General features: G+C 35.8%; 1 pseudogene across 1 annotated transcript; it reads left to right on the top strand.

Moving 5' to 3' along the window:
* Positions 1-1,793: 1,793 nt before the first annotated feature.
* On the top strand, positions 1,794-4,567 carry LOC143551283 (endochitinase EP3-like; annotated as a pseudogene). The gene is made up of 2 exons (XR_013138473.1): positions 1,794-2,192; positions 4,161-4,567. The product of XR_013138473.1 is annotated as an endochitinase EP3-like (transcript).
* The last annotated feature ends 10,568 nt before the right edge of the window (positions 4,568-15,135 follow it).

Genomic DNA, 15,135 nt, shown 5'->3' with positions numbered 1-15,135 from the left:
CCATAAGAGGTGACGGCTGTGTTACAATGTGGTTCGAAAGCCACGCACCCTATGCATATGGGTGCTCGTCCTCTGTTATATAAAATGCCCATGACACTTTAACGGGCCATAATACCCTGGTGGTGGTGTATGGGCTTTATCGACCCCTAAATTGCCCAAAACTTTATATGCGAAATCAAAAGTATCATATAAATGGGTTAGGCTAAAATATAAAGTGAATAAAAAATGAGAAGTGTGAGAAGTAATCTAGTCCAATGATGTTTAACTTGAATAGTTGTGATTAATTTGAGAATAAAAAAAATGATAGAAATGACGTATATGGAGTAGTCCATATTTGTTGACTTTCTCTCTCCATATGCAAGATACATGCCAATTCCACTATCATTTTAAAACGTTCAAAACTTTTTCATACGAAAAGCTTTTTTTTTTTTTTTTTCAAAATTCTCCACAACAACGCGTTTTTTTATCTTTAACATGTGTACCATATTTTTGTAAAAACTTGAAAAAAATAGTGGGTTTTTATACATCATGTTATTGGTTAGTCATTGTATTTTTTTTATTGGGCTTTCTACATTGTGTTATAAGTTATGGTCATTGTGTTTTACAATCGTTACACATATTAAAGATTGAATTTAAAACAAAAGATGCGTCATTGTGTCTTTTGTTTGTCATATGTCTTTATGCTCATCATTTGGTTTATTGTTCGTTATTGTGTCTTTATTCTCATCATTGTGTATTTACGTTCATTGTATTATGTTAAGGTCATTGTGTGTTATGTTTTTACCATTGTGTTTTATGTTTCGGACCGTTGTGTAATAATATGTATTCACTATCGTGTTTTACGTTTTATGTATTGTGTAATATGCATTAATCATTGTATTTTATGTATTAGATATGGTTGTCATTTTATCATTATATTTACGTATAAAAATTACACAGCGGTGTTATTTCAATATTACAATTTTCAGATTTCATTACTTTTGAAATAAAAAACACAATGAAAGCATAAAGATACAATGATAAATATAGATACACAAAGATGAACAAACATAAGACATAATGCTAAACAGAAATACACAATGACGTATTTTATTTTACAAAACAAAGTTATACTCATATTAAAGATAAAAAATATTTGTTATTATGGTGAACTTTAAAAAAAATGCCGTACGAAAAAATTATAGACGTTTTAAAATGATGGGGGAATTAACATACGCTTAGCATTATAGACGTTTCAAAATAATAAGGGAATTAACATACGCTTAGCATGTGACTAGAGAAAATATATGATTTTTCTTTTATGCTCTTTCTCTATTGGTTCTCACTTGACGCATGACAATCAATTATGGCTTCTTCTTATTTTTATTGCTCTTTATATAATAACTCAACCATCGTATAAGTTACTCGACTATGTAACTTATTAAATAATTAAACTCGTTTGTTTCAATTGCATATATATTTTAAAATATCATTTAATTATTACAACTTCAATTCATCTTTCTTGTATAAGTTTTGGCTTAAACTTTTAACGTATAAAGTGTTGAATATCATGTGTTCAACATTTATCGTTAAACTTGACTTTTTAAATGTCCACTATAACAAAATATTGCCTTTTTCAAACTTTAGTATTCAAAGACAAAAGACATTTGACAAAGTCAACCTCGACATATTTCAAACCATAAGACACGGTTTATACATATCCACTTTCACATGTCCACACGTTTCAGTTTTCAGTCACAACACTATAAATCCACCCCCACAATCCAACAAACTAAACTAAACCAAATAAACAACCATGAAAACAATCCAAATCCTCCTCATTGCCGGAGAACTTTTCACGGAAATCCTCAACTCCGCCGCCCAAAACTGTGGCTGCAGTCCGGACTTGTGTTGTAGACGGTTCGGTTTTTTTGGCAGCGACGAGGCGTATTGTGGAGCCGGCTGCCAAGAAGGACCGTGTTTCGCTGCTCCTCCCACGAATAATGTTGATGTTAGTAGCATCATTACGGATGCATTCTTTAATGGGATCGTGGATCAATCAGACGCCAGTTGTGAAGGGAGAGGGTTTTATTCGCGAGCAGCCTTCCTTGAAGCCCTCGGAAACTATCCCCAGTTCGGTAGGGTTGGTTCGGAAGAAGATTCAAGGAGGGAGATTGCAGCTTTCTTTGCTCATGTTACACATGAAACTGGACGTAAGAACATTCTTCTATATTCATTATTATGTTACACGCTACATAAATCAATCACAGATTTAAGGCAACATTTGAACAATATTATTACTTTTGAAATCATTTTTATATACTTTATAAACTTCTATAGTGTTAGATTCAAATAAAAAGTTTGATTTTCTTAAGAAGGCTATGAAGGAGGGTATTTTTGTCTAACACTTTTATATCAAAACCCATTTACTTTAATCTTAAAACCCAAATTAATTTCAAAACTCACTTTCATAAAACCCACTTACATCTTCACTCATCTCCTACAACCACCACCACTCCACCGCCTACCACCACCACAACCGTCACCCACCGCCACTACCTCGCCGAAAAAGTCCGAAAAAACACAATGGAAAACACCATGAAAAATACAATGAAAAAAACACAATGGAAAAAAACACTAAAAAAAACACAATGATAAAAACACAATTGTATGACACAATGTAAAAAATACAATGAAAAAAACACAATGAAAAATACTATTGCATAACACAATTTTGTAAATCACAATTTGGTAAAACACAATTTGTAAAAAACCCACTAATTTTTTTTTAAATTTTTATATAACAATATGGTATTCATATAAAAGATAAAAAGATACTAGTTATTATGGTGAATTTGTTTTTCAATAAAAACGTCGTAAAAAAAGTTGTGGACGTTTTAAAATGATGGGGGAATTTGGCATGTGCCTTACATGTGGAGTGAGAAAGTCAATGAATGTGTTATTCCTTTTATGCCATTTACCCTGTGTTCACACTTGATTTCCCCCTAAACTAATCTTAACCCTCCATGTTCAAAATCAATAGACAAGATTACTTTTTATCCTTCCTACAAAAACTATACTTACTATTATAACCTAACCCAACTAATATATACCCAATATGGGTATTTTAACCGTCACAATATTTTATTAACAAAAATACTTTCACTTGGAATTCTTGAAATTTTGCCCTTGCAAGGATATAAACAAAAACTATAGCACTAGACCAATAGATTATAAGTAACCCTCACAAGTGAGATAGATGTAGAGATCTTTTTAAACGTTTGTATATAACTAGTTTTTTCTGCACGTCGCGTTGCGCCGGGGCAGCTGGCAAAACCCCAGCGTTGAAACACGGACGTTGGTAAAACCCGAGCGTTACGACGATGAGTCGACACGAATTCGATCAGTATCGGCTGCGTTTGTTATGATATATACACCATTGGTAAAATTTGAGCATTAAAATTCAAAAAATGACTTCGTCAAATTAACATATAAAAACACTAACATATAAGAAAACAAAATATTTAAGAAGATGTTTATTTGGTTGGCAAATCCGGGCGTTAGTAAAACCCAATCGTTGTGGTCCCGAGCATTAAGGTGATAACTTGACACGAATTCAGTCAGTTTTTTTTATTACGTGCGTTATTGCACCGGAACTAAAAAACGAAAAAAATATAAAAATTGAGGTGGACCAAGAACCAATTTTTTTTTTTTGGGGGGGGGGGGGGAGAGGGTGGGTCGGTCGGTAAACTTGTGCATTAGAAAAACCCGAGCGTAGTGGGTCATAGGCTTTAAATAAGGTCGCAAGTCTGCGTGAAGTCAATCGGTTTCTTTCAGGTTTGTTATGGTACCGGAACTAAAAGAAAAAAATTTAACGCTGGTAAATTTTGATTACGTTTATTATGATAACCAAACTAAAAAACAAAATTAATCGACCACTACCGTGCCGCTAAGTGGCCCAGTAGGCCTGGGCCACTTGCGGCACCAAAGTTATTATTTGTATTATAGTAATAATTATTTCACTCAACTAATGAAAGGTCTATAACATATAAAAAATATGTTATTACTAGAGTTACAATGTTTGGTAACCATTAATTTGCACCATTAAAGTCGCTAACAAAAATAATAAATAGATTTTGTTATGTGTTCTATAAATTAACTATTTGTTTTGCGTGTGACAGATTTTTGCTATATTAATGAAATAAATGGTGCCTCAAGGGATTACTGCGACGAAAATAATACTCAATATCCATGTAACCCTAGCAAGGGTTACTTTGGGAGAGGTCCGATCCAATTGTCATGGAATTACAACTACGGTCCAGCCGGAAGGAGCATCGGGTTTGATGGATCAACAATCCAGAAACTGTGGCCACAGTTCCTGTGATCTCTTTTCGGACCGCATTGTGGTTTTGGATGAACGTCCACGCGATCATCGGCCAAGGGTTTGGAGCTACTATTCGAGCTATTAATGGAATGGAATGTGATGGTGGCAATCCAGCTACTGTCAGTGCTCGTGTCCAATACTACACTCAATATTGCAACCAACTTGGAGTTGCAACGGGTGATAACCTTCTGTGTTAGGCTATTTGAAATGAGATTCTATTCGTATATAGACGGTGAAAAAATAAACTATGTACGATTTATTTTTGTATACCACATTGACTATGTTTGTTGTCACTTTATTGATGTTAAATGGAATAAAAATTATATACATTTTGAGGCTACAAGAATAGAAACTTCAAAGTTTAGAAATACCAAAATTATGTGTTTAGAGAGAATGAAGTAGGCAAACAAATATAGACCATCAGCTCAACTAGAGTAATTTTGTTTCCTAAGTAGAAAAATTGTTTCAGTAGAAATTGTTTCAGTAGAGGTTTTTATGTAACCATAGTAATTATTTTTATCAATACCGTAACTATTTTATAAGTAGAATAATTATTATATAAGCATAGTAATTAAGTTGAGATAATTACAATAGTGCACCACCCTTTTTATTTTTTTTATTATTATTTGCATGCTTAGTACCATTTTTTGATTTGTATTTGATCCACTTGTAATTAGATATGATGTTGGGATTACCTAAACTCGTCCAAATTCAATTCATTGTCATCCCTACCTCTTGTCATACAATACTCATGTGACTGCTCTCCTGAATACAATAGGCTATATTACTCTCTATGTTCCTGTCACTTTGTCACACCCCGACTAGCAAATGCGGAAGCGTAAAACGGGAATGTAACAGACACCTTTGGTATTAACCACATTGTTTACAAAGAAACATTACAAACTAATTTACAATATCTTACATTGTTCTAACTTGGTTTACAAATTAAGTGATACAATCAAAACCAGTCTGCTAAACTATTTACTTCTTACTAATATACTTGCTTCTATTCACACAGCATCAATCACATTCCAGAACATGTAGCACATCATCAATCAAATTTCAATTTTGGTACAGCTGAAAAGCATATTAAAACAGGTCAACTACATAGAGTTGGTGAGTTTCATAAGTTTCAACAATTCAGTTTGCGTACAACAATCATAGTTTGTATATACGCATGTATGTATGTAAGAACGTTTATGTACTCATGTATGTATGTATGTATGTGTGTGTGTGTGTATGTATGTATGTATTTGATGTAATTATGCTAAGCTACAGTGAAGCCTGGACTGTTCGTTTGTACTATGTGCCTCCATTTCCCAAGTAATATCTACCATTGTGCCCCCCTTTCCGCCCACAACGTGCCCCAAGTAACCATGTCAACATAGTGTGTTTGTATGATTATGGACATGTGAAAACGGTGTAAAGTCTGTCACGGCATCCATGCCGATTCCGTTTGGGTTTGTCAAACCAATAGTATTGCTCATAAGCCATCAGCTCGAAGTTAATCACTGTGATTATGGGGACTTTTGTGTGTTAGCACTTAGATAATTCATATCATCACATCTTTCAGATATATAGATATAAAAAAAAACATGCTTTCACCATAAAAGCTCGTAAAAAAGTTTAAAAAGAGGGGTCACGAAACTCACTGTTTAGTAGGTGCTCAGTACAGTATCAGCTCGTGGTTCATTTCACTTGTTATCGTTCAGCTCCTATAATCAGTATTATAATATTAATATTAAATATTTTATTGATATCACAGTCTTCATACTAAACCAGGCTGTATATCTACTCTGGTTATAGCTGTCACGCCCATAACATGTCAGTAGTCTAAGATTGTGACGTTGTTCAATGTCTAGTGTTTAAAATCGAACTTGGCTCAGTTCCACTGTTTCACGTCCTGGGCCAAGTTGATCGTTTACGCGTTTAGAAAACAGATATGACCACATAAACTCGGGTAAACTTGTAGGTTGATAAAATGATTAAATTTATAAAGAAAAATCATAGTTTAGATGTCTGGATTCATTATAGGGCTAATTTTTGTTTATTCAGTCTTGTTTGGAGAAAAAGGCGCACAATTTAGCCGAATTATCCGGATTTCTCACAAAAAGTTCGGTTTTATTCAATTAACCCAGAAATATAATATTTGATTATTCTTGATGTTCTGATATTTAAACAGGTTCACTAATAACAAACCTGTTGGTTTTTATCAGAATTTGTTTAACTTTCAAATTAGCACAACTTGTTATCCGTTTGTCTTTAAATTAAAAAAATTTTGGGGTCAATTGAAGAACCTTAGTTATGGTTTCTGGATTCACGTTTATTCGAGTTTTAACGGTTGTCTTAGGCTCAAAAAGGTAATTGGGCAAAAGTGTTAAGTTCAGGAAATTTTACAGAATAATTGTGACATGCTTGTTGATAGCTTATGAAACTTTTCACAGACATCAGGAACCATAAGAATCCTAAACATGCCCTAAACGAGTATTTCGGTAATACCTTTGTGGTTTTTGATCATTTCAACCCTTTTTCTCACTTGTCTGGGTTCTTGGTCTTCTAGTTAGAGTAAATGCAGGTCCTATATCACAAAACCAAGCATGTATCATCCTTAAATCAGCCTTGAAACAAAGGGTTTCGGTTAGGGTTTCAAACCGAGCTTTTGAACCGTAAAAACGCAATTTAAATCTCCTAATCCGTGTTTATGGCAAAAAAAAAAGTGTTTGATTCTGATTTCTAACCAGTTTGGTATAAAAATATGCTTACGGACAATTTTTAGGGTTTTTGCATGGTTAGGATGGATTTTTAGTAATCATAGTTCAATATTTATGTAAAAAAAACTCATGTTAACAAGCTTAAAATGGATTAAAATTATTGTTTACCTTAAGGGTTTTGTGTGTGTATGGAAGAGAGCAGATGTGTTTGTCCAGGCTTTTGTTGAAAAAGTGTGAAAATATCTCTTAATTTGCTTAAGTATGAAGAAAGGCTAAAAGTGGGTGTTTTTCAAAAGTGGCAGCCGGGAGCTTTAGGCCCCCTTTGGGCCCAATTTTGGCCCATTTGCATTGTTTTGCGTGCCCAAACGTGAAATTCCGAGTCAAAGTTTATTTTAGGTTCAGTTTTTGTCAAGAAAACTATATCGGGTACGACAAACAGCGCGAAGACGAGAGTTTTTCGGCCAAATTTTTATAAATTTAGAAAAACATACCATTTAGTTGTAAAACTCAAAAATATTTTCACGAATCGCTTAAAACATCTCAAATAAGTGTTTTGTAGGTCTTTTTCAGCTTAACGGATGATACAATGTTTGTGTTTGGAACTAACTTTCACGGTTAAAGCCAAAGCGGGTAGTTAAACGAGTATCTTTTCGTTTAACTGGTTTGCTATTGTACTAAGGTCATAATATTAATATGTTAGCTTATAATATACGTATATCACTTATAGATGCCCCCAGGATATTCGGGTCAAACAAGACTTGTTTGGTTATTCGTTTGTTCGATACGCAATAAACGGTTAATAGTTTATTCGATAAATAAATACTAAGGTGCACCTGATTTTGTCTCAATTGTCACATTCTCCCCCAATTAGAATAATAGTCCCCGAAATTCGATTACTCAGCTACGCCCTTATTAGGAAAAAGGTGCAGGTATTTCTTTTTAAATTCGTCTTTTCTTTCCCACGTGAATTCGGTTCCTCGTTGTGAATTCCACCGAACTTTGACTAATGAGATTTTGTTATGTCTTAATTGTTTAATTTTCCCCTCTAGTATTTTCATGGGTTCCTCTACAAATTTTAATTTTTCGTTTATGTGATAATCTTCAAGTGGTACTATCTCTACCTCATCAGTAAGACACTTTTTCAGGTTCGATACGTGGAACACATCGTGAATAGAACTTAATTCCAAAATCAGTTTCAGTTGGTAGGCTACGGGATTTTAGAAATGACTCTATACGGTCCAATGTATCATGGAGCTAGCTCACCGGTTTTACCAAATCGAATAACGCCTTTCCACGGTGATACTTTCAGGAATACTTTGTCACCTTTTTCAAAGGACAATGACTTTCTACAAACGTTAGCAAAGCTTTTCTGTCTGTCTCGGGCAATTTTTAGTTTGTTTGTGATTTTATGAATTTTATCTGTGGTTTCTTGAATCAAATCGGATCGGGTAATTTCGGTGTCGCCAATTTCAGTCCGACATAGTGGCGATCTACACTTTTGCCTGTACAACGCTTCATATGGTGCCACTTTTATGCTACTATGATAGTTGTTAATATACGAAAATTCAACCAGCGGAAGATGCTGGTTCTAATTCCCACCAAAGTCTGGTACACAAGCGCAAAGCAAATCTTCTAATGTTTGAATATTTCGTTCGAATTGACCGTCAATATGGGGATGGTAGGCCGTGCTCAGATCGATTCGGGTTCCCAAGGCTTCTTGCACAGCTTACCCAAAACGAGAAGTGAAATGACTATCACGATTGGAAATGATTGAAATAGGTACACCATGTCGAGATACGATTTCGTTAATGTAAATGTGGGTGAGTTTTTCGGTTGTGTAATTATTACGAATTGGAAGGAAGTGTGCGGATTTGGTTAGTCGGTCAACTATCACCCATATTGCATCGTTTCCTCGGGATGTTTTAGGAAGGTGAGTTACAAAGTCCATGGTAATTTGTTCCCACTTCCATTGAGGTATCTCCGATTGGAGAAACATTCCCGAAGGTTTATGACACTCAGCCTTAACTCTAGCACAAGTCAGGCATTTACCGACATACGTGGCTACATCCTTCTTCATACCAGGCCACCAATAAAACTCTTTCAAATCTTTGTACATCTTATCGGTACTTGGATGAATGGAATATTTGGACTTGTGCGCTTCATCCATGATCAAGTCATGTAGATTATGAAGAGTTGGGATCCAGACTCGGTTTTTGAAGTATAATATGTCATCGGTTTTCTTTTCAAAGTTTTGTTCGTTCCCGTGCAAGTCTTCTCTTTCTTGGTGATCTTCTTTTAGGGCTTCGTTTTGGGTATCACGAATTCGTTTGGTAAGGCTAGTTTGAACAATCATTTCAAGTGCTCGTACCATTAGTGGTTTAATTCTGTCTTTTCTGCTCAAGGCATCTGCTACTATATTAGCCTTGCCTAGATGGTATCGAATTTCACAATCATAATCATTCAACAACTCCACCCATCTTTGTTGCCACATGTTCAAGTCTTTTTGGTCAAAAATATGTTGCAGACTCTTGTGATCTATGTAAATTGTGCAATTGGTATCATACAAGTAGTGTCTTCAGATCTTAAGTGCAAAAATAACCGCTCCCAATTTTAAGTCATGGGTAGTATAATTTTTCTTGTCCACTTTTAACTGTCGGGAAGCGTATGCTATAACCTTGTTTCTTTGCATAAGTACGCATCCTAAAACTTTTCGACATGCATCACAATAAATCACAAGATCATCAGTCCCCTCTGGGAGACTTAGTATAGGGGCTTTGCACAATTTCGGTTTTAGTAGTGGAAAAGCCATTTCTTGTTCTTCTCCCCAATTATAAATTCGATCTTTTGGGTTAAGAGGGTTAAAGGTTGGGCTATACTGGAAAAGTTACAATAAAACGTCGGTAATATCCAGCCAATCCCAAAAATTGGTTAATCTCTTTTGGTGATTTTGGTGTGCCAATTTTTAATGGTTTCTATTTTGCTTTGGTCTACGTGAATTCCTTGTCAGATAACAACGTGTCCTAAAAATTGTACTTCTTGTAGCCAAAATTCACACTTGGACAACTTGGCATACAATTTCTCCTACCTCAACAACTCCAAGACTATTCGTAAATGTTGCTCGTGTTCCTCCTTGGTTTTCGAATATATCAAAGATGTCATCAATAAACACTATAACGAATATGTCAACATACGGTTTACAAGCTCGGTTCATGAGATCCATGAAAACTGCGGGTGCATTAGTTAGCCCGAAAGGCATAACTAAGAAGTCATAGTGACCATACCGAGTTCGAAATGCCGTTTTAGAAACATCTTCTTCTTGAATTTTTACTTGGTGATAGCCGGATCTAAGTTCGATTTTAGAGAAGTAGTTCGCTCCTTGGAGTTGGTCAAACAAACGTCTATTCGTTGGAGGGGTTATCGGTTTTTGAGAGAAACTTTGTTTAGTTCCCGGTAATCAATACACATCCTAAAGCTTCCATCCTTCTTCTTTGCAAACAACACCGGTGCTCCCCAAGGAGAATAACTAGGACGTATGAAGCACTTATTTAATAACTCTTGCAAATGGCTAGATAACTCTTGCATTTCAGAGGGTGCCAGTCGATAAGGTGTCGTAGCAGTGGGGGCTGCTCCTGGGATTAGGTCAATACATAATTCAACTTGCCGGGTGGGTGGTGATCCGGGTAGTTCATCGGGAAAGACATCGAGGTATTCACGTACTAAGGGAATATCTTTTATACGTTTTTCATCGGGGTTCTTAATGGTTACATTTTTCAGAAATGTCATACACCATTGGGGTAAACACTTTAACACTTTGAGATGAGACATGGGGGTAATATCACACCAGACTTCTCTCCCTATACCATAATTGCTTCATCATCTGAAAGGGGAATTTTATCTACCTTGTCATCACAAACGATTTCCTCCTTATACTTAGCTAACTAATCCATACAGACAATTACATCGAAGCTTCCTAACTCTACCGGGAGTAGGTCAATAAGGAATGGTTGGTTGTTTAAGATAAGAGAACAGTTTCAGACTATTTGGTTAACATTTATAGATTTACCTTTAGCGAGTTCTATAGCATAAGGATCTATTAGTTCCCTAACCGGCATATTTCCTAGTGATAAAATGTTAGTGGAAACAAAACTTTTATCGGCACCTGTATCAATTAATAATGAAGCGTACTTACCAGAAACTACGATGTAAGGCCCCGAACCCCGGGAACCCCACAGTTGGTAATCATGGAAAACACTTGTAAAAATATTTAAACTTAAAAATGATTCTTTCATTAAAATAAGCAATTCAGAGTATAATTCAGCGGAAAACATAAATAATAAAATAAGTTCCCAAAACCCGGGAATTTTGCCCAAAATCAACATCGTTATCTTTAAATAAAAACTTTCAAAAATAAATTTTTAATAGTAAAACTTCAATTCCCATATGCCCTTCACCGTCCAAGTAGTTTCGTGAACGTCCAAGCGATAAAGCATCCTCTTCCTAACCTGAAACTCACACTAACATGCACACAAAGTCAGCTTGAGCTGAGTAAGTTCAAGTTTTAAGTAACTAAAATCAGTAAATAATAGTTATGATAGTCATACCAAAAGTTTAAAAAAATAAAAGGGTGCATCCATCAAATCATCATTACCGAAAACTAAACATCCTCATACATACATATACAAAATGTATATGTAAACATCCTTTCAATTACATCTCTATATATATCACAGTATATATATATAACATCCACGTATAACATCAGGGTCGAGCAAACGTACAACCCAAACACGTAACATCAGTGTATGCAAACACAAAGTAGGCATACACAACATCAGTAGTCGAAACGACTACAACATCGCCAAATATAGGCCAAGAAATAATGTATATACATACATATATATATATATATTTAACATCCCGTGGCGTACCATATGCTAGCAAGCCTATATAAATTCGTTTAAAACCTTTCATCATGTAAGAAAACACTTAGGTGTGCATGCTAGCCCAAAAGTAAAAAGAGTAAAAAGGGTATCATGAACTCACCTGAAATCAATCGAACACCTGCAACGAGCTAAGAAATCCCTAAGTGCACAATCACAAGCAAGGGCCTGTAAATTATACACAACACGTTACTAAACTAGATCGTAAGAACACTCTTGCCTAATGGGCCGTTCAAGCCCAACACTTGGCCCAAGGCCCAACAACTTGGCCCAAGGCCCAACACTTGGCCCAACACTTGGCCTCAGCCCCTAAAACCTTTCAACTAACCAAATCCACCGATTAAGCCTAAAATGAACTTATCGATTAATAACGAGTAAAACGTGTAGATTTTAGTATGCGAAGATGCATATAATTACATAGGATAACCTTTGAAATAAATTATTAAATATTTACAAGACTTTGATAAATGTATTAGGTTTATAAAAATATTTTTATTATATTTTTCTATTGGACACAAAAATTATAAAAATTCCTCCGACACAGCAAGGTACGTGCAGCTATTTCAGTGCGCAACAAAATGGTTTTATTTTTATAAAATTCATTACCAAACCAAATTAAACGATTCCAATTGGATTTGGTTCCTAACTCAAAATACTAACTTTCAGAAGTGGAACCAACCAATTTGGACCTGTCGAAAAAAGGTTATGACGTCGGGAAGACAGACCAGAATCCGTCATCCCGCATCAGCTTTGACACTCGATTTTATAAATTCATAAAAACCATTCAAATCTCGTCCAAAAATTACGTAGTATACCTTTCTGGAAACTAGACTCAAAGTAGAACATCATGGAATCAAGAATAGATCAAAAAAAATGGATTATCATCGCGTTACAAACCCTACAATAAACGTATATGAATCTGTCAGCAAACTGTTATCATCAAAATTCAACCTTAACGACCAATAAGCGCGTTAATATGATCAATTAAGGTGTAAAAGACATGAGGAATCATAAAACCGACCTTGAATTGAAGTTTTCACGGCTGAAACTTGGCTGGGCAGAAGAAAAACGAGCAGGGGGGGTCTTGAGGTCCGATCGGCTGCTAGAAAGGGTTAGGGGTTAGGGTTTATTTGTTTTATGATATAAATAAAATAGTTACATCCAAGTCCCTCCAAATTTAAGTGTAAGGAAAAATGGAAGGAAAATTTAAGTTCTTTAACGTACCGGAATAACGTAAAGGCTTCCGAGAAACGTCGGATAAATCCCGAGAATTATACATACTCTACAAGCTTTAATTCTTGAAACCGGAATTAACGGGCGTTACGTACGAATTTACCTGTTACTAAGTTCGGGTCTTATCTTGCTTCTCCTGACCCAAATACAAAAGTGCGTCCTCTAGGTGCACTAGAAGTCAATGCTTAGTTTTGTCTTGCAACCATTCCTTGATTCAGCTTGGGAAGTTTCTTCTGAAATGCTTCGTGCTGCCACATTCGAAGCAAGCACGGAGGGTCACTGCGGGTGGGGTCTGTTGGATCGATTATTTGTGGGTCGGTTGAGGTTTACGAGGTTATGGACGACGGGGTTGGGTTGTTCGAGATGGTTGATTTACAATTTCCATACCAGCTATGAAATTTGGGGCATAGTGCCCAATTCTTCCACATTTCTGACACACCGGCAATCTGCATTAACCCATATGATGATAATTACACTTGTCACATTTTGGCCAGGGTCCCTTATACATGTCTTGTTTCACATTGGAACTGGTCATGGCGTAAGATTGTGTCATTGAGCGTGCGCGTTTACTCGGTTGTCTTCCTTGTGGTCTCGTCCCATAATTAGTTCGTTTTGCCCCGGATGATTCTCCAGGCATCCTCAACACACAACTTCTTATCAAATCAAATGTTACAATGCCGTCTTGAGACAACATTCTCAAAAGATTCATGACCAACTGAATTTACCAAAGTCCTTACTTTTGGGGCTAAACCCCAAGTATAACGTTCAATATGCTTAGCTTCTTGAGTTACCAACCATGGCACTAGATGAGCCAGTTCGTTAAAGCGGTTTGTGTACTTCAAGTGGTCCGCTCCTTTCATCCCTAGACTCCAGAGTTCGTGTTCTAGTTTTTGAATTTCATTCTTTGCGCAAAAATGATCCAACATCAGCGTTTTGAGTTCTACCCAAGTCATGCGGTTGACCACATCCTGTCCTCGGATTTGTACCGGGTAGTATTCCATTACATCAGAGCATGGTCAACAAATGTACAGGTGACATATTTGATTATGAATTATGGTGGAAAATTACAAATATTAATGACAGATTCGGTTCTCTAAATCCACTTTATCAACCCATTCGGCCCTTCAGTACCCTTAAAGTCTATCGATTTGCATGACATGAATTGTTTAAACGAGCATTCCCTTCACGGAAGATCAGGGTTGATATGGTCATTGTTCGGGTTCTGTGGAGGATTATTATTATCGATAGTATTTGTATTCAGTGGAGGATTATTATTGCCAATAGTGTTTGTATTCAGTGGGGGATTGTTTACATTGGCAGTAGTATTTGGGTTAAGTGGGGGAGTATTATATGTGACGGTATTAGTATTTGTTGGGGGAATATTATTGTTTGGCGGTGATTTGTATTTATGTTTGCGTTAACGCCGACAGTTACTTGTGCTACAATAGTTGAAATTACTGCATGCATTTGCCGAGCAATCATCTCGGCTACATCCGCCTCAGTCATTGGGTTTACTTTCTTTGAAGCCATTCTATAATGATAGTCAAATACGCGTCAATTAATACTAATTTCATCACATAGCACATGGTAACGGTAATCATAGTGATGATTGTACAAGTAAACCAAACAACATATTGTATTTCACATATTGTATTGTACATCGCTATCAAAAATGGCACATAGACTTCTCCTGATAAAGGCCGGTGCTTGCATGTGCTTGTCAAAATCTGTCACCATGTGACAGGTAGACTTAACCATGTAAGGGTCAGTGCTTGTAATAATATATCAAAATCATACTCCATGTCAGCATAACATACTACTATATGCATGCATGGAGTATCAAAAGACTATTTACATAGACCCATAAGATACTGCATCTATCTGTACA

Source organism: Bidens hawaiensis, unplaced genomic scaffold (genome assembly GCF_021521415.1).
Source record: "Bidens hawaiensis isolate Kalapana, Puna unplaced genomic scaffold, B.hawaiensis_p1.1 tig00016358_1, whole genome shotgun sequence".
In the NCBI taxonomy this organism is placed as follows: Eukaryota; Viridiplantae; Streptophyta; class Magnoliopsida; order Asterales; family Asteraceae; genus Bidens; species Bidens hawaiensis.
This window is presented reverse-complemented; position numbering and strand designations above follow the sequence as displayed.